Raw genomic sequence first — 23,896 nt, forward strand, 5'->3', positions numbered from 1 at the left:
TGGAAGAAATAAAAAAGAGTCAAAATATAATGAATAACGCAATAAATGAGATCAGAAACACTCTGGAGGCAACAAATAGTAGAATAACGGAGGCAGAAGATAGGATTAGTGAAATAGAAGATAGAATGGTAGAAATAAATGAATCAGAGAGGAAACAAGAAAAACGAATTAAAAGAAATGAGGAGTTTTATAGTTTCTGGTCTTATGTTTAGATCTTTAATCCATTTTGAGTTTATTTTTGTGTAGGGTGTTAGAAAGTGATCTACTTTCATTCTTTTACAAGTGATTGACCAGTTTTCCCAGCACCACTTGTTAAAGAGATTGTCTTTACTCCATTGTATATTCTTGCCTCCTTTGTCAAAGATAAGGTGTCCATATGTGTGTGGATTTATCTCTGGGCTTTCTATTTTGTTCCATTGATCTATATGTCTGTCTTTGTGCCACTACCATACTGTTTTGATGACTGTGGCTTTGTAGTAGAGCCTGAAGTCAGGCAAGTTGATTAAGCAAAAATAAACAAATGGGATCTAATTAAAATTAAAAGCTTCTGCACAACAAAGGAAAATATAAGCAAGGTGGAAAGACAGCCTTCTGAATGGGAGAAAATAATAGCAAATGAAGCAACTGACAAGCAACTAATCTCAAAAATATACAAGCAACTTATTCAGCTCAATTCCAGAAAAATAAACGACCCAATCAAAAAATGGGCCAAAGAACTAAATAGACATTTCTCCAAAGAAGACATAGGGATGGCTAACAAACACATGAAAAGATGCTCAACATCACTCATTATTAGAGAAATGCAAATCAAAACCACAATGAGGTACCACTTCACACCAGTCAGAATGGCTGCGATCCAAAAATCTGCAAGCAATAAATGCTGGAGTGGGTGTGGAGAAAAGGGAACCCTCCTACACTGTTGGTGGGAATGCAAACTAGTACAGCCACTATGGAGAACAGTGTGGAGATTCCTTAAAAAATTGCAAATAGAACTACCTTATGACCCAGCAATCCCACTTCTGGGCATACACACCGAGGAAACCAGAATTGAAAGAGACACATGTACCCCAATGTTCATCACAGCACTGTTTATAATAGCCAGGGCATGGAAACAACCTAGATGTCCATCGGCAGATGAATGGATAAGAAAGCTGTGGTACATATACACAATAGAGTATTACTCAGCCATTAAAAAGAATTCATTTGAATCAGTTCTGATGAGATGGATGAAACTGGAGCCGATTATTCAGAGTGAAGTAAGCCAGAAAGAAAAACATCAATACAGTATACTAACACATATATATGGACTTTAGAAAGATGGCAATGATGACCCTGTATGCAAGACAGCAAAAAAGACACAGATGTGTATAAAGGACTTTTGGACTCAGAGGGAGAGGGAAAGGGTGGGATGATTTGGGAGAGTGGCATTCTAACATGTATATTATCATGTAAGAATCGAATCGCCATTCTATGTCTGACGCAGGATGCAGCATGCTTGGGGCTGGTGCATGGGGGTAACCCAGAGAGATGTTATGGGGAGGGAGGTGGGAGGGGGGTTCATGTTTGAGAATGCATGTAGAATTAAAGATGTTAAAATTAAAAATAAAAAAAAAATCATGTAACCTAAAAAAAAAAAATGTTTCAATCCCATTCAGTGTCTGTGTCTCTTAATGTGTGTGTCTCTCATTGTGTCTGTGTCCTTCTGTCACTGTGTGTGCATCTTTCAGTTGTGTGTGATTCTCCTTGTATGTGTCTCTCCTTGTATGTGTCTCATTCACAATGTGTGTTTGTCTCTCTCCATGTGCGTGTGGCTCTCTCAGTCTGTGTGGCACTCTCAGTGTGTCTGTGTGTCTGTCTCATTGTGTGTTTCTCTCTCTCATTGTTTGTGTCTCTGTATGTCTCTCTGTGTTGTGTCTCTCTCTGTATGTGTGTGTCTCATTGTGTGTCTGTGTCTTTTTCTGTCAGTGTTTATGTGTCCCTCTCCCATTGTCTGTGTGTCTGTGTGTGTGGTGTCTCTCTCAATGTGTGTGTCTGTCTCTCTCAGTGGGTGTGTCTCTCACTGTATGTGCATTTCTCTCTCACTGTGTGTGTCTCTCAGTGTATTTGTCTCTCACTTAATGTGTGAATATTTCTCAGAGTGTGTCATTGTGTATCTCTCAGTGTGTGTGCCTCAGGGTATTTTGTGTCTCTGTCTGTATGTATGTCTCTCTCAGTGCATATGTGTGTGTGTCTCCCTCAGAGTTTGGCACTCTCTCAATGATTCTATCCATTCAGTGTGTGTGCGTGTGTCTCAGTGTATGTGTGTCTCTCTCTGTATGTGAGTCTCTGTCTGTATTTGTGTGTCTCTCTCTGTATGTGTGTATCTCTTATTGTGTTTCTGTGTGTCTGAAAGAGTTCTGTCAGTGTGTGTCTCCCTCTCCCAGTGTGTGTTTCCCTCTCTCAGTTTGTCTCTCTCTCGGTATGAATGCATCTCTCTCGTTGTGAATGCGTCTCTCAGTGTGAATGTGTCTCTCTCTCTCAGTGTTTGTCTCTATCTCAGTATGTGTGCTTGTGTCACTCTCAGTATGTGTGACTCTCTCAGTGCTTAAATGTCACTGTTCTGATTTTGTTTCTTGTCCCATTGTGTGTGTCTCTGTGTGTTTCTGTGTTTGTGTGTCTCTCAGGGTTTGTATGTGTGTGTCTCTTCTAGTGTCTGTGCCTCTGTGTGTCTGTGTGAGTCTGTAGTCTCTCTCGCTGTGTATATCTCTCTCTCTGTTTTTGTGTGTTTGTGTCTCAGTGTGCATCGGTGTGTGTCTGTGTATGTGTATATGTCTGTCAGTGTGTGAATAACCCTCTCTCAGTGTGTGTGTCTCTCTCAGTGTTTCTCCATATGTGTATGTCTGTGTCTTTCTCTCTCAGTATGTGTCTCCCTCTCCCAGTGTGTGTCTCCCACTCTCAGTTTGTGTGTCTCTCTCCTACTATGAGTGTGTCTCTTTCTCAGTGTGCATTTGTCTCTCTCAATGTGCATCTGTGTGTGTGTCTCACTCTGTGTGTGTCGGTCTCTCTCTATCAGTGTGTGTGGGTGTCTCACTCTCAGTGTGTGTGTCTGTCTTTCTCAGTATGTGTGGCTATCTCAGTGTGCTTGTGTGTCTGCCTCATTGTGTGTTTCCCTCTCTCATTGCTATAGCTCTGTGTGTCTCTGTGTGTGTCTCTCAGTGTTTGTGTGTCTCTCTCCCAGTGTTTGTTTGTCTGTGTGTTTGTATGGTCTCTCTCTCACTCTCTGTATCTGTCTCTCTCAGTGTGTGTGTGTGTGTGTGTGTGTGAGTGAGTGAGTTCCTCTCAGTATGTGGCTCTGCGTGTCTGAGTATGTGTGTGTGTGTCTATCAGTGGATGAGAGCCCCTCTCTTCTTGTGTGCATCTGTCTCATTGCACATGTGTGTGTGTCTCTCTCACAGTATTTGTGTCTGTCAGTGAGTGTGTGTCCCACTCAGACTGTGTGTGTGTGTGTGTGTGTGTGTGTGTGTGTGTGTATCACTCTGTCTGCTTCTGTTGCTTTGTGCATGATTATCTTTCAGGGTGTGTGTGTCTCTGTGTGACTCTGTCAGTGTGTGTGTCTCTGTATGTCGCTTTGTATGCGTAGGTGTTTCTCAGTTTTTGTATGTCTCTCTGTCAATGGAAGTGTGCATCTCTTTCTCAGTGTGTGTGCATTTCAATGTGTGTGTGTGCCTCTCAGTGTGTGTCTCTCTTGGTGTATTTTGTGCCTCTTTCTGTATGTATGTGTCTCTCAGTGTGTATATCTCTGTGTGGGTGTCTCTGACTGTGTCGGTGTCTATCTGTCAGTGTGTGTCTGTCTCTGTATGCGTCTCAATGTGTTTGTCTCTTTCTGTGTGTGTCTCTCTCTCAGTATGTGTGTTTCTTTGTGTGTGTGTCTCTCTCAGTGTTTGTGTCTCCATCCTTATGTGTTTCTCTCTTTCAGTATGTGTTTTTGCATTTCTCTCAATGTGTCTGTGGGTGTCCTTCATTGTGTATGTATCTGTGTGTGTGTGTGTGTGTGACTCTCTCAGTGTGTGTGTGTGTTTGTCTCAGTGTGTATGTCTCATTCTCAGTGTGTGAATCACTCTCAGTGTGTGTTTCTCTCTCAGTATAGGTCTCTCAATGTTCATGTCTCACTCACAGTGTGTGTTTGATATAGCACTGTGTGTGTCTCTCACATTGTGTGTTGTGTCTCTGTATGTGTGTGTCTTTCAGAGTGCTTGTGTGTCTCTGTCAGTGTGTGTGAATTTCTCTCAGTGTGTCTCTTTGTATGTGTTTCTATGTGTCTCTCATGTGGCTCTATGTGCCTCATTCTCAGTGTCTGTGTCTGATTGTATTTCAGCATGTGGGTTTCTCTTAGTGTGTGTGTCTCAGTGTGTAGATGACTCTTTCTCAATATGTCTCTCTCTGTGTCTCTGTGTGTTCATTGGTATCTCTCAGTCTGTGTGTGTCTCTCATTCTGTGTCTGCCTCTTATTGTCTGTGTGTGTATGTCATTGTGTTTTTCTCTCAGTAGGTATATCTCTCAGTGTGTGTGTATTCCACAAGTGTGCGTGTATCCCTCAGTGTGTGTGTCTCTCTCACTGTCTGTATATGTTTCTCTCTCTATGTGGGTATGTCTCTCCATCTGTGTGTTTCTGTCAGTGTGTATGTTTATCTCTCAGTCTGTTTATGTCTCTCTCTCAATATGTGTGTCCTTGTGTGTGTCAGTGGTGGGTTGTCTCTCAGTGTGCATGTCTCTCTCCCAATGTGTGTGTGAGTCTCTCACAGTGTGTATGTCTCTGTCATGGTGTGGGTGTTACTGTCACAATGTAGGTGTCACTCTCACAGTGTTGGTGTCTCTCTCAGTGAGTGAATTTTTCTTAGTGTGTGTTTCTCTCTCTGAGGTTATATTGGTCTTAGTGTGTGTTTGTCTCTCTTTCAGTTTGCATATATCTCTCTCAGTGTGTGTGTCTCTCAGTGTATGTGCCTCTCTCTCAATGTATGTTTCTCTCTCTCTCTCTCTGTGTTTCTCTCCATGTGTGTGTCTCTTTGTGTGTGTGTCTCTATGTGTGTCTTTCTCAGAGTTTGTGTGTTTTTGTATTTCAGAATGTGTGTGTGTCTCAGTGTGTGTCTCAGTGTGTGTGTGACTCTCTCTGAATGTGTCTCTCCTCATGTCTTTGTGTGTCGGTGTCTTTCAGTGTATGCGTGTGTCTCTACATGTGCATGTCTCAGTCTGTCAGTGTGTGTGTCTCCCTCTCTTAGTCTGTTTCTCTTTCTTGCAGTCTGTGTGTCTGTCTCTGTCTCAGTGTGTGTCTCTCTTACTGTGTATATCTCTCTCGCTTTATGTGTTTCTCTTTCAATATGTGTATGTCTATCTCTGTGTGTGTTTCTTTCTCTCAGGATGTGTGCATGTGTCTCTCTCAGCATGTGTGTGTCTCTCAATGTTACTGTATGTCTCTCTCCATATATGTGCCTCTCTCTCAGTGTATGTGACTTGCTCAGTGTGGGTGTTACTGTCTTTCTTTTTGTGAGACTATCTCTCAGTGTGTGTATCTCTCTCAGAGTGTCTGTTTCACTCTCTGTATATGTGTCTTTCATTCTTTTTGTATCTATGTGTGTGTGACACTCTCAGTGTGTGTGTGTTTGTTTCAGTGTGTATGTCTCACTCTCAGTGTGTGAATCTCTGTCAGTTTGTGTCATTGTGTATCTCTGAGTGTGTTCTTCTCTCTCAGTTTGCGTGTCTCTCTCACAATGTGTGTTTGTGTATCTCAGTGAGAGTGTCTCTCTCTGTATGTGTGTGTCTCTCTTGTGCGTGTATGTGTCTTTTTCACTGTGTGGGTCTCTTTCTCAGAATGTGTCACTTTCTCAGTGATTCCATCCCATTCAGTGTGTGTGTGTGTCTCTCTCCGTATGTGAGTGTCTCTATGTGTCTATGTCTCCATCACTGTGTGTCTCCATTTCCCAGTGTGTGTGTCTTCCTCTCTGAGTTTGTTTGTTTCTCTCTCTGTATGTGTCTCTGTCTCATTGTGTGTGTGTCTCACTCTGTGTTTGTGGGTCTTTCTCTCTCAGTGTGTGTGTGTGTGTCAATCTCAGTATGTGTGTGTCTCTCAGTGTTTCTGTGTCTCTGAGAGTTTCTCTGTCTCATTGTCTGTGTCTCTCTGTGTCATTGTGTTTGTTTGTCTCTCAGTGTTTGTGTGTGTGTCTCTCTCTCCTAGGTTTGTGTCTGTCTGTCTCTGTATGTGTGTGGTCTCCCTCTCAGTGTGTATGTCTGTCTCTCTCAGCATGTGCATGTGTGTGTCTCAGTGTGTGTGTCTCTCTTAGTGTGTGTGTGTCTCAGTGTGTGGGTCTCTGTGTGTGTGTGTCTCTCAGTCAAAGTTTCAATCCCATTAGTGTGGGTGTCTCTCAGTGTTTGTGTGTTTCTCTCAGCATATGTGTGTCTCTCATTGTATGTGGGTATCCTTTCATTTTGTGTGTCTTTCTCTAAGTTGTGTCTGTTTCTCCTTGGATGTGTCTCATTCACAATATGTGTTTGTCTCTCTCGATGTATGTGTGGCTTTCTCAGACTATGTGGCACTCTCAATGTATCTGTGTGTTTGTCTCATTGTGTGTTTCTTTCTCTCATTGTTTGTGTCTCTGCGTGTCTCTGTGTGATGTGTCTCTCAGAGTTTATGTGTCTCTCTCCCAGTGTCTGTTTGTCTGTGTGTATGGTCTCTTTCTCAATGTGTACGTCTGTCTCTCTCAGTGGGTGTGGGTCTCTCTCTCACTGTATATGTATTTCTCTCTCACTGTGTGTGTTTCTCTCTGTATATTTGTCTCACTTAATGTGTGAATCTCTCTCAGAGTGTTATTGTATAACTCAGTGTGTATCTCTCAGGATATTTTGTGTCTCTCTCTGTATGTGTGTGTCTCTCGGTGTGGGTCTCTCTCTTAGTGTGTGTGTGTCTCTCAGATTGTGTCACTCTCTCAATGATTCCATCCATTCAGTGTGTGTGCATGTGTCTCAATGTGTGTTTCTCTCTCTGCATGTGTGTATCTCTCTCTGTATATGTGTGTCATTTATTGTGTATCTGTGTCTTTCTTTCTCAGTGTGTTTTTCCCTCTCCCAGTGTGTTTCTGACTCTCTCAGTTTGTATGTCTCTCTCTCAGTGTGAATGTGTCTCTCTCACAGAGTTTGTCTCTATCTCAGTGTGTGTGTGTCTTGCTCTGTATGTCTGGGTCTCGCTCTCTCTCAATGTGTGTGTTTGTGTCACTTTCAGTGTGTGTGGCTCTCTCCGTGCTTGTGTGCCACTGTCTGATTGTGTGTTTCTTGTCTCATGGTGTGTTTCTTTGTGTGTTTCTGTGTTTTTGTGTTTCTCAGTGTTTGTGTGTGTTGTCTCTCTCCTAGTGTCTCTCTGTGTCTCTGTGTGTGTGGTCTCTCTCTCAATATGTGTGTGTGCCCCTCTCAGTTTGTGTGTGTTTCTGTCTCAGTGTGTGTCTGTGTGTGTCTCTGTATGTGTGCCTATCTGTCAATGTGAGTGACCCTCTCTCAGTAAGTTTCTATCTCTAAATATTTCCATCACATTCATTGTGTTCTTTCATCAATGTGTGTGTGTCTCTCTCTTTATGTGTCTGTTTCTTATTGTGTGTCTATGTCTTTCTCTGTCAGTGTGCGTCTCCCTCTCCAAGTGTGTGTCTCCCTCTCTCAGTTTCTGATCTCTCTCTTAGTGTGAGTGTGTCTCTATCTCAGTGTGCGTTTGTCTCTCTCTCAGTGTGTATCTCTATCACAGTGTGTTTGTGTCTCACTCTGTTTGTGTGGGTCTCCTTCTCCCAGTATGTGTGTGTGTGTCACTCTCAGTGTGTGTGTGTCTCTTTGAGAGTGTGTCACTCTCTCGGTGATCCCATCCCATTCAATGGGTATGTCTGTGTCTCAGTGTTTGTGTGTTTATCTGTATGTGTTAATTTCTGTGTTCATCTCTTTCAGTATCTGTGTGTGTATGTCTCTTGGTGTGTGTCTGTGTGTGTAAATTTCTGTGTATTTGCCTCTCAGTATCTCTGAGTGTGTGTCACTCAGTAAGTGTGTCTCTATCTCTGTGTCTCTGTCTCAGTGTATGTGGCTCACTCAGTATGCTTGTGTGTCTTCCTCACTATGTGTTTTTCTCTCATTGTATGTGTCTCTGTGTACTGTGTGTGTGTATGTCTCAGGGTTTGTGTGTCTCTCTCCCAGTGACTGTGTGTTTGTATGGTCTCTCTCTCAGTGTGTATGTTTGTCTGTGTGTATGTGTGTATGTGACTCAGTGTGTGTGTCTCTCAGTGTTTGTTTCTCTCAGTATGTGTCTGTGGGTTTCTGAGTATGTGTGTGTGTGTCTATAAGTGTGTGAGGGCCCATCTCTCCTTGTGTGCATCACACTCAGTATGGATATATGTGTGTCTGTCTCACACTGTGTGTCTATGTGTGTGTATATATCTCTCTCAGTGTGTGTGTTTGTGTCTCTGTCCATTTGTGTTGCTCTGTGTTTCTATCCCTCATGTGTGTATTTTTGTGACTCTCTCAATGGGTGACCTCAGTGTGTGTGTCTCTGTGTGTCTCTCGGTCAGTGGAATTGTGGGTCTCTGTGTCAATATGTGTGTCTCTTTCTCAGAGTGTGTGTGTGAGTCTCAGTGTGTGTGTTTGTGTGTGTGTGGTGTGTTTGTGTGTGCCTCTCAGCATGTGTGTCCCTTTTGGTGTATTTTTGTCTCTCTATATATGTGTGTCTCTCTCAGTGTGTGTGTCTCCGAGTGTGTCGGTCTCTCTCTGTCAGTGTGTATTTGTCTCTATATGCGTCTGACCCTCAATGTGTGTTTGTCTCTTTCCATGTGTTTGTCTCTCTCTCAGTGTGTGTGTTTCTGTGAGTCTCTCTCACTGTGTGTATGTCTCTCATGGTGTATGTATCTGTCAATGTGTGTGTGTCTCCCTCAGTGTGCATGGTTATCCCAGTGTGCTTGTGTGTCTACCTCATTGTGTTTTTGTCGCTCTCATTGTGTGAGTCTCTGTGTGTCTTTGAGTGTGTGTCTCTCTCAGTGTTTGTGTGTGTCTCTGTCACAGTGTCTGTGTGTCTGTCTGTTTCTATGGTCTTTCTCTCAGTGTGTACTCTGTCTCTCTCAGTGGGTGTGTGAGTGTCTCTCTCTCTCAATGTTTCTCTCAGTGTGTGTATGTGTGTGTCTGAGTATGTGTGTATGTGTATATCAGTGTGTGTGTCTCAGTGTGTGAGGGCTCCTCTCTCCTTGTTTGCATCTCTCTCACTGTGCAGGTATGTGTCTTTCACAGTGCGTGTCTATTAGTGTGTGTGTCTATTAGTGTGTGTGTGCATCAGTATGTGTGTCTTTCTGTCTCAGTGTGTGTGTGTCTCACTCTGTTTGTGTTGCTGTGTGTGTTTCTAACTTTCAGTATGTGTGTATGTGTGACTCTCTCAGTGTGTGATTCTCAGTATGTGTGTCTCTGTGTGTCTCTTTGCATGTGTTGGTGTCTGTTAGTTTGTGTGTGTCTCTGTCTGTGGAAGTATGTGTTTCTCTCTCAATGTGTGTTTCTCTAACTCACAGTGTATTTGAGGGTCTTAGTATATGTGTGTGTATGTGTGCCTCTCAGTGTGTGTGTCTCACTCAGTGTATTTTGTGTCTCTCTCTGTATGTGTGCCTCTGAGTGCGTGTATTTTGTGTGTCTCTGAGTATGTGTGTCTCTGAGTGTGTGGGTCTCTCTCTATCAGTGTGTGTTTGTCTCTGTATGTGTCTGACTCTCAAAGTGTGTTTGTCTCTTTCCATATGTGTTTCTCTCTCTCAGTGTGTGTGTGTGTTTCTGTGTGTTTCTCTCACTGTGTATGTTTCTCTCCATATATGTGTGTCTTTCTCAGTGTGTGCATCTCTCAGTGTTTGTGTCTCTCTCCCTGTGTGTTTCTCTCTTTCAATATGTGTGTCTGCATTGCTCTCAGTGTGTCTGTGGGTGTCTTTTAATGTGTATGTATCTCTGTGTGTGAGACTTTCTCAGTGTGTGTGTGTGTGTTTTTCTCAGTGTATGTGTCTCACTCTCAGTGTGAGAATCTCTCTCAGTTTGTGTCATTCTTTATCTCTCAGTATGTGTTTCTCTCTCTCACTATGTGTGTTTATCAGTGTTCGTGTCTCTCACAGTGTGTGATTGATATATCACTGTGTGTGTCTCTTTCATTGTGTGTTGTATCTCTCTCTGTATGTGTGTGTCTCTCAGTGTGTTTTTCTGTCTCTCTCAGGGTGTGTGAATTTCTCTCAGTGTTTATGTTTCTTTGTATGTCTGTCTATGTGTCACTCATGCAACTCTATGTGTCTCATTCTCAGTGTTTGTGTCTGCTTGTATTTCAGGATGTGTGTTTCTCTCAGTGTGTATGTAGCTCAGTGTGTAGGTGACTCTCTCTGAATATGTCTGTCTCTGTGTGTCTCTGTGTGTTCATTGGCATCTCTCAGTCTGTGTATCTCTCATTGTGTGTGTGTGTGTGTATGTGTGTGCCACTCATTGTCTTGTGTGTATGTCTGTGTGTTTTTCTCTCAGTATGTATATCTCTCAGTGTGTGTATGTATCCCTCTGTGTGTGTGTGTGTGTATCTCAGTGTGTGTCTCTCTCAGTATGTGTCTCTTTCACTATATGTATGTGCTTCTCTCTATGTGTCTCTCAGTCTGTGTGTGTTTGTCACACTGTGTATGTTTATCTCTCTGTCTGTGTATGTCTTTCTCTCTCAATGTGTGTGTCCTTGTGTCTCTCTCTGTGTGTGGGCTTGTCTCTTAGTGTGTGTGTGTCTCTCTCCCAATGTGTGTTTCTCTCTCAGTGTGTGTGAGACTCTCTCACACTGTGTGTTTCTGTCATGGTGTAGGTGTCCCTGTCACAGTGTTGGTGTCTTTCTCCTAGTGTGTGTTTTTCTCTCTCTGAGTTTATAAGTGTCTTTCTCAGTGTGTGTGTCACTTTCTCAGTGTGTGTTTGTCTCTCTTTCAGTTTGTGTATCTCTCCTTCAGTGTGTGTGTGTCTCTCTTTGTGTGTGCCTCTCTCTCAATGTGTGTTTCTTTCAGTGTGTGTGTCTCTTCATGTGTATGTGTCTCTATGCATGTCTTTCTCAGTGTTTGTGTCTGTTTGCATCTCAGAGTGTGCCTCTCTCAGTGTGTGTGTGTCTCAGTGTGTGTGTGACTCTCCTGAATATATCTCATTTTGTGTGTCTGTGTGTGTGTTGGAGGGTGTCTCTCAGTGTGTGTGTGTCTCTGTCTGTCAATGTGTGTGTCTGCCTCTCTTAGTGTGTTTGTATTTCTTGCAGTATATATGCCTGTTTCTGTCTCCATGTGTGTCTCTCTCACTGTGTATATATCTCTCTATGTGTCTCTCTTTCAATATGTGTATGTCTCTCTCCATGTACGTTTCTCTTTCTCAGGATGTGTGTATGTGTCTCTCTCAGCATGTGTGTGTCTCTCAATGTTTCCTTGTGTGTGTGTGTGCTCATCTCTCTCAGTATGTGTGACTCGCTCAGTGTGCGCATTACTGTCTTTCATTTTGTGGGACTCTGTGTGTGTCTGTGTGTCTTTCAGTGTTTACATCCATTTCAGTGATTGTGCATGGCTCTTTGAGTGTGTGTGTTTATCTTTCTCAGTATGTGAGTGTCTGTCTCTCAGTGTGTCTGTCAGTGTGTGTAACCGTCATTGTGTGAATTTTAGTGTTTGTATTTCTTGCTCGGTGTATGTTTCTTTCAGAGTGTATGTCTCTCTCACAGTGTGTGTGTATTCACAGTGTGTGTGTATCTACCTATATATGTGTGTGTCTCTCAGAGTGTGTGTGCCTCTCTCTCAGTGTGTACTTTTCTCACTCAGAGTGTATGTGCATCTCTCTCAATGTGTGTCTCTGTGTGTGTGTGGTGGTGTCTTTCAGTGTGTGTGTGTGTCTTTCTCAGTGTTTATATCTCTCTCCTTGTTTGTTTCTCTCTCTCAGTATGTTTGTTAGAGTTTCTCAGTGAATCTGGGTGTCTCTCAATGTGTCTGTGTCTCTCAATGTTTTTTTGTGTCTCTCTCAGTGTGTGTGAGTGTTGTCTCTCTCAGTGTGAATGTGTCTCTCTCTCAGTGTTTGTCTCTATTTCAGGGTCTCTGTGTGTCTGGGTCTCTCTCTCTCTGTGTCTGTCACTGTCAGTGTATGTGGCTCTTTCAGTGCTTGTGTGTCACTCTCTGATTGTTTCTGGTCTTATTGTGTGTGTCTCAGTGTGTCTCTGTGTGCCTTGGTCTCTCAGTGCTTGTGCATCTCTCAGTGTGTATGTGTGTGTGTGTCTCTCCTAGAGTCTGTTTCTCTCTGTGTCTGTGGGTGTGTGGTCTCTCTCTCAGTGTATATATCTATCTCAGTGTGTGAGTGTGCCTCTAAGTTTGTGTGTGTTTCTGTCTCAGTGTGTGTCTGTGTATCTGTGTATGTCTGTCAGAGTGTGAGTGACCCTCTCTCATGGTTTGTCTCTCTCTCAGTGTTCCCTTCCCATTCAGTGTGTTTGTCTCTCAATGTGTGTGTATCTCTCTCTGTATGTGTGTGTCTCTTATTGTGTGTCTCTGACTTTCTCTGTCACTCTGTGTCTCCTTCTCCCAGTGTGTATCTCCCTTTCTCAGTTTGTGTGTCTCCCTCTGAGTTTGTGTGTCTCTCTCTTACTGTGAGTATCTCTCTCTCTCAGTGTGAGTTTGTCTCTCTTTCTCAGTGTATATCTTTATCTCAGTGTTTGTATCTCAGTCTGTGTGTGGGGGTCTCTCTCTCTCAGTGTGTGTGTGTCACTTTCAGTGTGTGTGTGTCACTTTCCATGTGTGTGTGTGCGTGTGTCTCTCTCTGAAACTGTGTCACACTCTCAGTGATTCCATGCCATTCACTGGGTATGTCTGTGTCTCAGTGTGTGTGTCTCTGTTTCTCTGTGTTAATTTCCCTGTGTTTCTCTCTCACAGTATCTGTGTATGTGTCTTTCTGTGTATTTGTCCCTTAGTCTCTGTGTGTGTGCATCGCTCCGTGAGTGTGTCTCTATCTCAGTTTGTGTGTGTCTATCTCAGTGTGTTTCAGTGTGTCTCACTCTGTCCATTTGTGTTGTTGTATATGTGTTTCTTTCAGTGTGTGTGTGTGTGACTCTGTCAGTGTGTGATTCTTCATGTGTGTTTGTCTCTGTGTGTCTGTTTGTATGTGTGGGTGTCTCACATTCTGTGTGTCTCTCTGTCTAGTTGAAGTATGCATCTCTCTCTCATTGTGTGTGTTTCTTTCTCAGAGTGTGTGTAGGGGATCTCTGTGTGTATGTGTGTCCCTCTCAGTGTGTGTCTCTCTCAGTGTGTTCTGTGTCTCTCTCTGTATGTATGTGTCTCTCAATGTGTTTGTATGTCTCTCTCAGTGTGTGTGAATTTCTCTCAGTGTGTCTCTTTGTATGTGTCTCTATGTGTCTCTCATGTGGCAGTATATGTCTCATTCTCAGTGTTTGTGTCTGCTTGTATTTCTGCATGTGTGTCTCAGTGTGTGTGTGTGTCTCAGTGTGTAGGTGATTCTCTTTGAATATGTCTGTATCTGGGTGTCTCTGTGAGTTCATTGGTGTCTCTCAGTCTGTGAGTGTCTCTCACTATGTGTGTGTGTGTGTGTGTGTGTGTGTGCCTCTCATTGTCTCTGTGTGTATATCATTGTGTGTTTTTCTCTCAGTATGTTTGTTTATCTGTCAGAGTGTGTGTGTCCCTCAGCATATGTGTGTATCTGTGTATGTGTCTGTCATGGTGTGGGTGTCCCTGTCACAGTGTTGGTGTCTATTAGTGTGTGATAATTTCTCTTAGTGTGTGAGTTTCTCTCTCTGAGTTTGTATGTGTCTTTCTCAGTATGTGTGTATCTTTCTCAGTGTGTGTTTGTCTCTCTTTCGGTTTGTGTGTCTCTCTTTGTTTGTGTGTCTCTCATTGTGTGTGCCTTTCTCTAAATATGTGTTTCTCTGTCTTCGCATGTATCTTTCACTCAGTGTGTGTCTCTTTGTGTGTGTATGTCTTTCTCAGTGTTTGTGACAGTTTGTATCTCAGAGTCTGTCTCTCTCAGTGTGTGTGTTTCTCAGTGCATGTGTGTCTTTCTCTGCATGTGCGTGTCTCAGTCTGTCAGTGTGTGTGTCTCCTTCTCTTAATGTGTTTGTCTTTCTTGCAGTATGTATGTCTGTCTGTATCTCAATGTGTGTCTCCCTCACTGTGTATATATCTCTCTCTTTATGCGTCTCCCTTTCAATATGTGTATGTCTCTCTCCGTGTTTCTCTCTTGCAGAATGTGTGCATGTATCTCTCTCAGAGTGTGTGTGTCTCTCAATGTTTCTGCGTGTCTGTGTGTATGTGTGTGTATCTCTCTCAGTGTGTGTGACTCTCTCAGTGTGGGTGTTACTGTCTTTAATTTTGTGGGACACTTTCTGTGTGTCTGTGTCTCTCAGTATGTGTATCCTTCTCAGTGTGTGTGCGTGGCTCTTTGAGTGTGTGTTTATCTTTCTCAGTATGTGTGTCCATCTCTCAGTATGTGCGTCACTATAATTGTGTGAATTTCAGTGCTTGTGTGTCTCACTCAGTGTTTGTTTCTATCAGTGTGTGTGTCTCTCTCACTGTGTGCTTGTATTCTCAGTGTGTGTATCTACATATATTTGTGTGTGTCTCTCAGATTGTGTGCATGTCTCTCAGTGTGTATATTTCTCTCTCAGGGTGTATGTGCATCTCTCTCAATGTGTGTCTCTGTGTATGTGTGGTGCTGTCCCTCAGTGTGTGTTTGTCTTTTAAAGTGTTTGTCTCTCTCCATGTGTTTCTCTCTCTCAGTATATTTGTTTGCATATCTCATTGTATCTGTGTGTCTTTCAATGTATGTGTGTCTCACAATATGTATTTGTTTCTTTCTCAGTGTGCATGTTGTCTCTCTCAGTGTGTGTGTGTCTCTCTCAATGTGAATTTCTCTCTCTCTCAGTCTTTGGCTCTATCTCAGTGTGTGTGTGTCTAGCTCTGTGTGTTTGGGTTTCTCCTTCTGAGTGTATGTGTGTTTATGTCACTCACAGTGGGTGTGGCTCTCTCAGTGCTTGTGTTGCTCCCTCAGTGCTTGTCTGTTTGTGTGTTTCTTATCTCATTGTATGTCTCTCACTGTTTGTGTGTCCCTCACTCTTTGTGTATTTGTCTCTCTCCTAGTCAGTCTCTCTTTGTGTCTGTGTTTGAGTGATTTCTCTCTCAATTGTATCTCTCTCTCTCTCTCTGTATATGTGTGCCTCTCAGTTTGTGTGTTTCTGTCTCAGTGTGTCTGTGTGTGTCTCTTTGTGTATGTGTATGTGTGTATGTCTGTCAGTGTGTGAGTCACCCTCTCTCAGTGTTTCCATTCCATTCAGTGTGTTTTTCTTTCAGTGTGTTTGTCTTTTATGTGTCTGTGATGTTCTCTGTCAGTGTGTGTCTCCCGCTTCCATTTTATGTCTCCCTCTCTCAGTTTATGTCTCTCTCTTAGTGTGAGTGTGTCTCTCTCTCAGTGTTTGTTTGTCTTTCTCTCTCAGTGTGTATCTCCATGTCAGTGTGTGTGTGTCTCACTCTGTGTGTATTGGTCTCTTTCAGTGTGTGTCTCTCTCAGTTGTCTGTGTTTTCTCTCTCAGCATGTGTGTCTCTCTCTTAATGTGAGTGTGTCTCTCTCTCAGTGCGTATCTCTATCTCAGTGTGTGTGTGTTTCTGTGTGTGTGTGTGTGGGTCTCTCTCTCAGCATGTATGTATCTGCATGTGTCTCTCTCACTGTATGTGTTTCTCATTGTGTTTCTGTCTGTTAGTGTGTGCATGTCTTTCTCAGTTTGTGTATCTCTCTCAGTGTTTGTGTCTCTCTTCCTGTGTGTTTCTCTCATAATGTGTGTCTGCATTTCTCTCAGTGTGTCTGTGGGTGTCTTTCATTGTGTATGTATCTCTATGTGTGTATGACCTGTTCAGTATCTGTGTGTGCTTGTCTCAGTGTGTGTGTCTCATTCTCAGTGTGCAAATCTCTCTCAGTTTGTGTCATTCTTTATCTCTCAGTGTGTGTTTCTCTCAGTATGTATGTCTCTGTGTTTATGTGTCTCTCACAGTATGTGTTTGATATATCATTGTGTGCATTTCTCTCATTGTGTGTTATTTCTCTGTGTGTGTGTATGTTTTTGTGTCTCTGTGTGTGTGTGAATTTCTCTCAGTGTTTGTGTCTCTTTGTATGCATGTCTATGTGTCTTTCATGGGGCTCCATGTGTCTCATTCACAGTGTTTGTGTCTGCTTGTATTTCTGCATGTGTGTCTCCTTCAGTGTGTGTGTGTCTCAGTGTGTAGGTGACTCTCTCTGAATATGTCTGTCTCTGTGTGTTCAATGGTGTTTCTCATCTGTGTGTGTCTCTCATTGTGTGTGTGTGTGGCTCTCATTGTCTGTGTTTATGTCATTGCATGTTTTCTCAGTATGCATGTTTATCTCTCAGTATGTGTGTGTATCCCTGAGTGTGTGTGTGAGTGTGTCTCACTCTGTTCATTTTTATTGCTGTGTGTTTTTATCTTTCAGTGTGTGCATGTGACTCTCTCACTGTGTGACTCTCTCAATGTGTGATTCTCAGTGTGTGTGTTTCTCTGTGTGTCTCTTTGTGTTGTCTCTCTGTTAGTGGAAGAGTGTGTCTCTCTCAATATGTGTGTCTCTGTCACTGTATGGGTGTCACTGTCACAGCACTGGTGTCTCTCCCTTACTGTGTGAATATCTCTTAGTGTGTGTGTTTCTCTCTCTGAGTTTATATGTCTTTCTCATTGTGTGTGTCTCAGTGTGTTTGTCTCTCTTTTGGTTTGTGTATCTCTCTCTCAGTATGTGTGTCTCTTGCTCAATGTGTGTTTCTCTCTATTTGTGTGTGTGTGTCATTTTCTCAGTTTGTGTGTCTCTTTGTATATGTGTGTCACTTTGTGTGTCTTTCTCAGTGTTTGTGTCTGTTTATATCTCAGAGTGTGTGTCTCTCTCAGTGTGTGTTTGTGTGTGTTTCAGTGTGTATGTGACTCTCTCTGAATATGTCTCTCTCTGCGTGTCTGTGTGAGGGGTGAGTGGTCTTGGTATGTGTTTCTCTCTCTACATGCATGTGATTCAGTCTGTCAGTGTGTGTGTCTCCCTATCTTAGTGTGTTTGTCTTTCTTGCAGTTTGTGTGTCTATCTCTATCTCAGTATGTGTCTCTCACTGTTTATATATCTGTCTCTTTATGTGTCTCTCTTGCGATATGTGTTTGTCTCCTTTGTGTGGGTTTGTCTCTCTTAGGATATATGTATGTGTCTCAGTGTGTGTGTGTGTCTCTCAATATTTCTGTATGTGTCTCTCTCAGTGTGTGTGTGCATCTCTCTCAGTGTGTGTGTCTTGCTCAGTGTGGGTGTTACTGTCTTTCACTTTGTGGGACTCTCTCTCAGAGTGTGTCTCTGTCTCTCCAGTGTGTGCATCCCTCTCAGTGTGTGTGTGTGGCTCTTTGAGTGTGTGTGTGTCTCCCTCTAACTGTGTGTGTGTGTCTCCCTCTCAGTGTGTCTGTCTGTCATTGTGTGTGTCACTGTCATTGTGTGAATTTCAACGTTTCTGTGTGTCACTCAGTGTGTGATTCTCTCAGTGTGTGTCTCTCTCTCACAGTGTGCATGTGTTCTCAGTGTGTGTGTATATACAGATATTTGTGTCTGTCTCTCACAGTTTTTGTGTGTGTGTCTCTATCTCTGTGTATTTTTCTCTCTCAGTGTGTATGTGCATCTCTCAATGTGTCTCTGTGTGTGCGGGGTGTGTCCCTCAGTGTGTGTGTCTTTCTCAGTGTTTGTGTCTCTCTCTGTGTCTGTTTCTCTCTCTCAGTATGTTTCTTTGTGTTTCTCAGTGTATCTGTGTGTGTCTCTATCTGGGTGTGCGTCTCTCAATGTTTTTTGTGTCTCTCTCAGTGTGAAAAAGTCTCTCGCTTAGTGTTTGTTTCCATCTCAGTGTGTGTGTGTGTGTGTCACTCTGTGTGTGTGGCTCTCTCAGTGCTGTGTGTCACTATCTGATTGTGTGTTTCTTGTCTTAGAATGTGTCTCTGTGTGTCTCTCATTTTTTGGTTGTTTCTCAGTGGTTGTGTGTGTGTCTCCTAGTGTCTGTCTCTGTATGTGTGTGTGTGGTCTCTCTCAGTATGTGCGTGCATGTCTGTCAGTTTGTGTGTGTTTGAGTCTCAGTGTGTGTCTGTGTGTGTCTGTGTATGTGTGTATGTCAGTCAGTGTGTGAGTGACCCTCTTTCAATTTGTGTCTCTCTCAATGTTTCCATCCCATTCAGTTGTCTCTCCATGTGTGCGTGTCCCTCTCCTTATGTGTGTGTCTCTTACTGTGACTCTATGTCTTTCTCCATCAGTATGTGTCTCCCTCTCCCAGTGTGTGCCTCCCTCTCTCAGTTTGTGTGTCTCTCATTTAGTGTGAATGCATCTCTCTCTCAGTGTGGGTTCATCCCTCTCTCTCAGTGTGTATCTCCATCGCAGTGTGTATGTCTCTCATTTAGTGGGTATCTCTCTCTCATTGCACATTTGTCTCTCTCTCTCTCAGTGTGTAACTCTATCTCTCTCTGTGTGTGTCTCACTCTGTGTGTGTGGGTCCCTCTGTCACAGTGTGTGTGTGTGTCTGTGTGTGTGTACTGTTTTTGTGTGTGTCTCTTTCTGAGAATGTGTCACTCCCTCAGTGATTCCATCCCATTCACTGGGTATGTCTGTGTCTCTGTGTGTGTGTTCTCTGTCTGTGTATTTTAATTTCTGTGTGTTTGTCTCTCTCAGTATCTGTGTGTGTGTGTGTGTATGTGTGTGTGCGCCCCTCAGTGTGTGTCTTTGGGTGTGTGAATTTCTATGTATTTGTCTTTCAGTGTCTATATGTGTGTGTCACTAAGTTAGTGTGTCTCTATCTCAGTGTGTGTGTCTTGCTCTGTGTGTGTGTATCTCTCTTTTTCAGTGTGTGTGAGTGTCTCACTCTCAATGCATATGTGTGTGGCTCTCAGTGTGTGTGGCTCTCAGTATGTGTTTTTGTGTCTGCCTCATTATGTGTTTCTCTCTCTCATTTTGTGTGTATTGGTGTGTCTCTTTGTTTGTGTGTCTCTCAGTGTTAGTGTGTGTGTCTGTCCCAGTGTCTGTGTGTCTGGGTGTTTGTATGGTCTCTCAGTGTGTGTGTGTGTATGTCTCAGTGTGTGTGTCTCTCTCAGTGTGTGGTTCTGTGTGTCTGAGTCTGTATGTGTGTCTTGCAGTGTGTGAGGGCCCTTCTTTCCTTGTGTGCATCTCTTTCACTGCGCATGTGTGTGTGTGTCTCTCACAGTGTATGTCTATCAGGGTGTGTGTGTCTATCTCAGTGTGTGTGTGTGTCTCACTTTGTCCATTTGTGTTGCTTTTTGTTTGTTTCTATCTTTCAGTGTGTGTGTGTGTGTGTGTGACTCTCTCAGTGTGTGATTCTCTGTGTGTGTGTCTCTGTGTGTTTCTTTATATGTGCTGGTGTCTCTCAGATTCTGTGTGTCTCTGTCTAGTGGAAGTGTGCATCTCTCTCTCAGTGTGTGTCTCTTTCTCAGAGTGTGTGTGCACCACAGTGCATGTGTGTGTGTGCCTCTCAGTGTGTGTGTCTCTCTCAGTGTATTTTGTATCTCTCTCTGTATATATGTGTCTCAGTATGTGTATCTGTGTGTGTGTGTGTCTGAGTGAGTGGTTCTCTCTGTCAGTGTGTTTTTGTTTCTGTATGTGTCTGACTCTCAATGTATTTTTGTCTCTTTCCATATGTGTGTCTCTCTCAGTGTGTGTGTTTCTGTGTGTGTCTCTCTCACAGTGTGTGTGTTATTTATTGTGTATGTTTATGTTCCTGTCAGTATGTTTGTATCTTTCTCAGTGCGTGTGTCTCTCTCAGTGTTTTTGTCTCTCTCCCTGTGTGTTTCTCTCTCTCAGTATGTGTGTCTGTATTTCTCTCAATGTGTCTGTAGGTGTCTTTTATTGTGTATGTATCTCGCTGTGTATGTGACTCTCTTAGTGTGTGTGTATATTTGTCTCAGTGTGTGTGTCTCACACTCAGTGTGTGAATCTCTCTCAGGTTGTGTCATTCTTTATCTCTCAGTATGTGTTTCTCAAAGTATGTGTGTCTCTCAGTGTTAATGTCTCTCTCACAGTATGTGTTTGATATATCACTGTGTGTCTCTCTCATTGTGTGTTGTGTGTCTCTCTGTATGTATGTGTCTTTCAGTGTGTTTTTGTGTCTCTCTCAGTGTGTGTGAATTTCTCTCAGTGTTTGTGTCTCTTTGTACGTGTATCTATGTGTCTCTGATGTGGTTTTATGTGTCTTGTTCTCACTGTTAGTGTCTGTTTGTATTTCTGCATGTGTGTCTCTCTCAGTGTGTGTGTGTCTTAGTGTTTAGGTGTCTCTCTCTGAATATGTCTGTCTGTGTGTGTCTTTGTGTGTTCATTGGTGTCTTTCTGTCTGTGTGTGTCCTTCCTTGTGTGTGTGTGTGTGTGCCTCTCACTGTGTGTATAGGCCAATGTTCATTTTTCTCTCTGTATGTATGCTTATCTCTCACTGTGTGTATGTATCTCAGTGTATGAGTGTCTCAGGGTGCATGTGACTTTCTCCGAATATGTCTGTTTTTCTATGTGTCTCTGTGTGTTCATAGGTGTCTCTCATTGTGTGTGTGTCATTCATTGTGTGTGTGTGTATGTGTGCCTATCATTATCTGTGTGTGTAGGTCAATATTCGTTTTTCTCTCAGTCTGTATGTTTATCTCTCAGTGCATGTGTGTTTCTCAGTGTATGCGTCTCTCTCAGTGTATGTGTCTCTCACTGTGTGTATGTTTCTCTCTCTATGTGTTTGTGTCTCTCAGTCTGTGTGTGTTTCTCTCAGTGTGTATATGTTTATCTCTCAGTCTGTGTATGTCTCTCTTTCATGTGTGTGTCCTGGTGTATCTCTCTGTGTGGGGAGTTGTCTCTCAGTATGTGTGTCTCTCTCCCAATGTGTGTGTCTCTCTCAATGTGTGTGTCTCTCTCAATGTGTGTGAGACACTCTCACAGTGTGTGTGTCTTTGTCATGGTGTGGGTGTACCTGTCACAGTGTTGGTGTCTGTCTTAGTGTGAGAATTTCTCTCAATGCATGTGTTTCTCTCTCTGAGTTTGTATGTGTCTTTCTCAGTATGTGTGTATCTTTCCCAGTGTGTGTTTGTTTCTCTTTCAGTTTGTGTCTCTGTGTGTGTGTGTGTGTCTCTTTCGCACTGTGTGTGCCTCTCATTGTGTGTGCCTCTCATTGTGTGTGCCTTTCTATCAATGTGTGTTTCTATCTCTTTGAGTGTGTGCATCTTTCTCTCGGTATGTGTGTCTCTTTGTGTGTGTGTGTCTCTATGTGTGTCTTTATCAGTGTTTGTGTCTGTTTGTATCTCAGACTGTGTCTCAGTGTGTATATGTTTCATTGTGTGTTACTCACTCTGACTGTGTCTCTCTCTGTGTGTCTGTTTGTGTTTGGGTGGGTGTCTCTCAGTGAGTGTGTGTCTCTAACTACATGTGTGTATCTCAGTCTGTCAGTGTGTGTGTCTGCCTCTCTTAGCGTATTTGTCTTTGTTGCAGTCTGTGTGTCTGTGTCTATGTCAGTGTGTGTCTCTCTCACTGTGTATATCTCTCTATATATATGTATATCTCTCTCTCTTTATGCATTTCTCTTTCAACATGGTTGTGTGCCTCTCGGTATGTGTTTCTCTGTTGCAGATGTATGTATGGGCTCTCTTAGCATGTGTGTGTCTGTCAATATTTCTGTGTGTCTTGTATGTGTGTGTGTGTGTGCATCTATCTCAGTGTGTGTGACTTGCTCAGTTTGGGTGTTACTGTCTTTCATTTTGTGGGATACTCTGTGTGTGTGTGTATCTGTGTTCATACCTCTCAGCTATGTGTGTGGCTCTTTGAGTGTGTGTGTATCTCTCAGTGTGTGAGTGTCTGTCTCTCAGTGTGTGTGTCAATGTAATTGTGTGAATTTCATTGTTCGTGTGTCTCGCTCAGTGTGTTTCTCTCACTTTGTGTGTCTCTCTCACTTGTGCATGTATTCTCAGGTTGTGTGTATCTACCTATATGTGTGTATGTCTCTCAGACTGTGTGTCTATCAGTGTGTATATTTCTCTCTTAGGGTGGATGTGCATCTCTCTCATTGTGTGTGTGTGTGTGGGTGTCTCAGTGTGTGTGTGTCTTTCTCAGTGTTTGTCTCTCTCTCCCTGTGTGTTTCTCTCTCTCAGTATATCTGTTTGTGTTTCTCAGTTTATCAGTCTGTCTCTGAATGTGTGTGTCTCTCAATGTTTCTTTTTGTCTCTCTCAGTGTGTGTGGCTCTTTCAGTGCTTGTGTCTCACTGTCTGATTGTGTGTTTCTTGTCACATTGAGTGTGTCTCTGTGTGTCTCTGTGTTTGTGTGTCTCTCAGTAGTTGTGTGTGTGTCTCTTTCCCAGTGTCTGTGTCTCTGTGTGTAGTTTCTCTGTGAGTGTGTGTGCACCTCTTAGTTTGTGTGTGTTTCTGTCTCAGTGTGCATCTGTCAGTGTGTGAGTGACTCTCTCTCAGTGTGTGTCTCTTTCTCAGTGTTTCCATCCTATTCAGCATGTTTGTCTCTCAGTGTGTGTGTCTCTCTCTATATGTGTGTTTCTCTTACTGTGCATCTGTGTCTTTCTCTGTCAGTGAATGTCTCCATCTCCCAGTGTGTGTACCCCTCTCTGTTTGTCTGTCTCTCATTTAGTGTGAATCTCTCTCTCTCTTTCAGTGTGTGTGTGTCTCACTCTGTGTGTGTGAGTCCCTCTCTCACAATGTGTATGTGTTACTCAGTGTGTGTGTGTCACTGTCAGTGTGTGTGTCTCTCTCTCTCTGAGAGTGTGTCACTCTCTCAGTGATTCCATCCCATTCACTGGGTAAATCTTTGTCTCAATGTGTGTGTCTCTCTGTATGTCTGTTTTAATTTCTGTGAGTTTCTCTCTCTCAGTATCTGTGTATGTGTGTCCCTTGGTGTGTGTCTCTCTGTGTGTGAATTTCTCCATATTTGTCTCTCAGTGTCTGTGTGTGTGTGTCACTCAGTGAGTGTGTCTTTATCTCAGGGTGTGTGTGTCTTGCTCTGTGTGTAAGTCTCTTTCAATGTGTGTGGGTATCTCACTCTAAGAGTGTGTGTTTCTCTCTCTCACTCTGCGTGTGCCTCTGTCTCTCTGTGTGTGTCTCTCTCTGTTTGTTTGTGTGTGTCTTTGTGTGTCTCTGTGTGTGTGTCTCTCTGTGTGTTTGTGTGTGTCTCTGTTCCAGTGTCATCTGTGTGTCTGCATCTCTATAGTCTCTCTCACCATGAGTACTGCTGTCTCTCTCAGTGTGTATGTGTGTGTCATTGTGTGTGTCTCTCTCAGTGTGTGTTTTTCTCTCAGTGTGTGTCTGGGTATGTTCGAGTATGTGTGTGTGTCCACCAGTGTGTGGGGCCCCTCTCTCCTTGCATGCATCTGTCTCACTGCACGTGTGTGTGTCTCTCTCACAGTGTCTATCAGTGTGTGTGTGTCTATCTCAGTGTGTGAGTGTGTCTCACTCTGTCCATTTGTGTTGCTGTATGTGTTTCTATCATTCAGTGTTTTTGTGTGACTCTCTGTGTGATTCTCTGTGTGTGTGTCTTTGTGTTTCCCTTTGTATGTGTTGATGTCTCTCTGTCTAGTGGGAGTGTGCATCTCTCTCTCAGTGTGTGTGTCTCTTCCTCAGAGTGTGTGTGTGTCACCCTGTGTATGTGTGTGCCCCTCAGTGTGTGCATCTCTGTCAGTGTATTTTTTTGTCTCTCTCTGTATTTGTGTCTCTAAGTGTGTGTATCTGTGTGTGTGTGTGTGCGTGTCTCAATGTGTGGGTCTCTCTCTGTCAGTGTGTGTTTCTCTCTGTATATGTCTGACTTTCAACATGTGTTTGTCTCTTTCCGTGTGTGTATGTCTCTCTCAGTGTGTGTGTTTCT

Source organism: Ovis aries, chromosome Y (assembly GCF_016772045.2).
Source record: "Ovis aries strain OAR_USU_Benz2616 breed Rambouillet chromosome Y, ARS-UI_Ramb_v3.0, whole genome shotgun sequence".
NCBI classification, from domain to species: domain Eukaryota; kingdom Metazoa; phylum Chordata; class Mammalia; order Artiodactyla; family Bovidae; genus Ovis; species Ovis aries.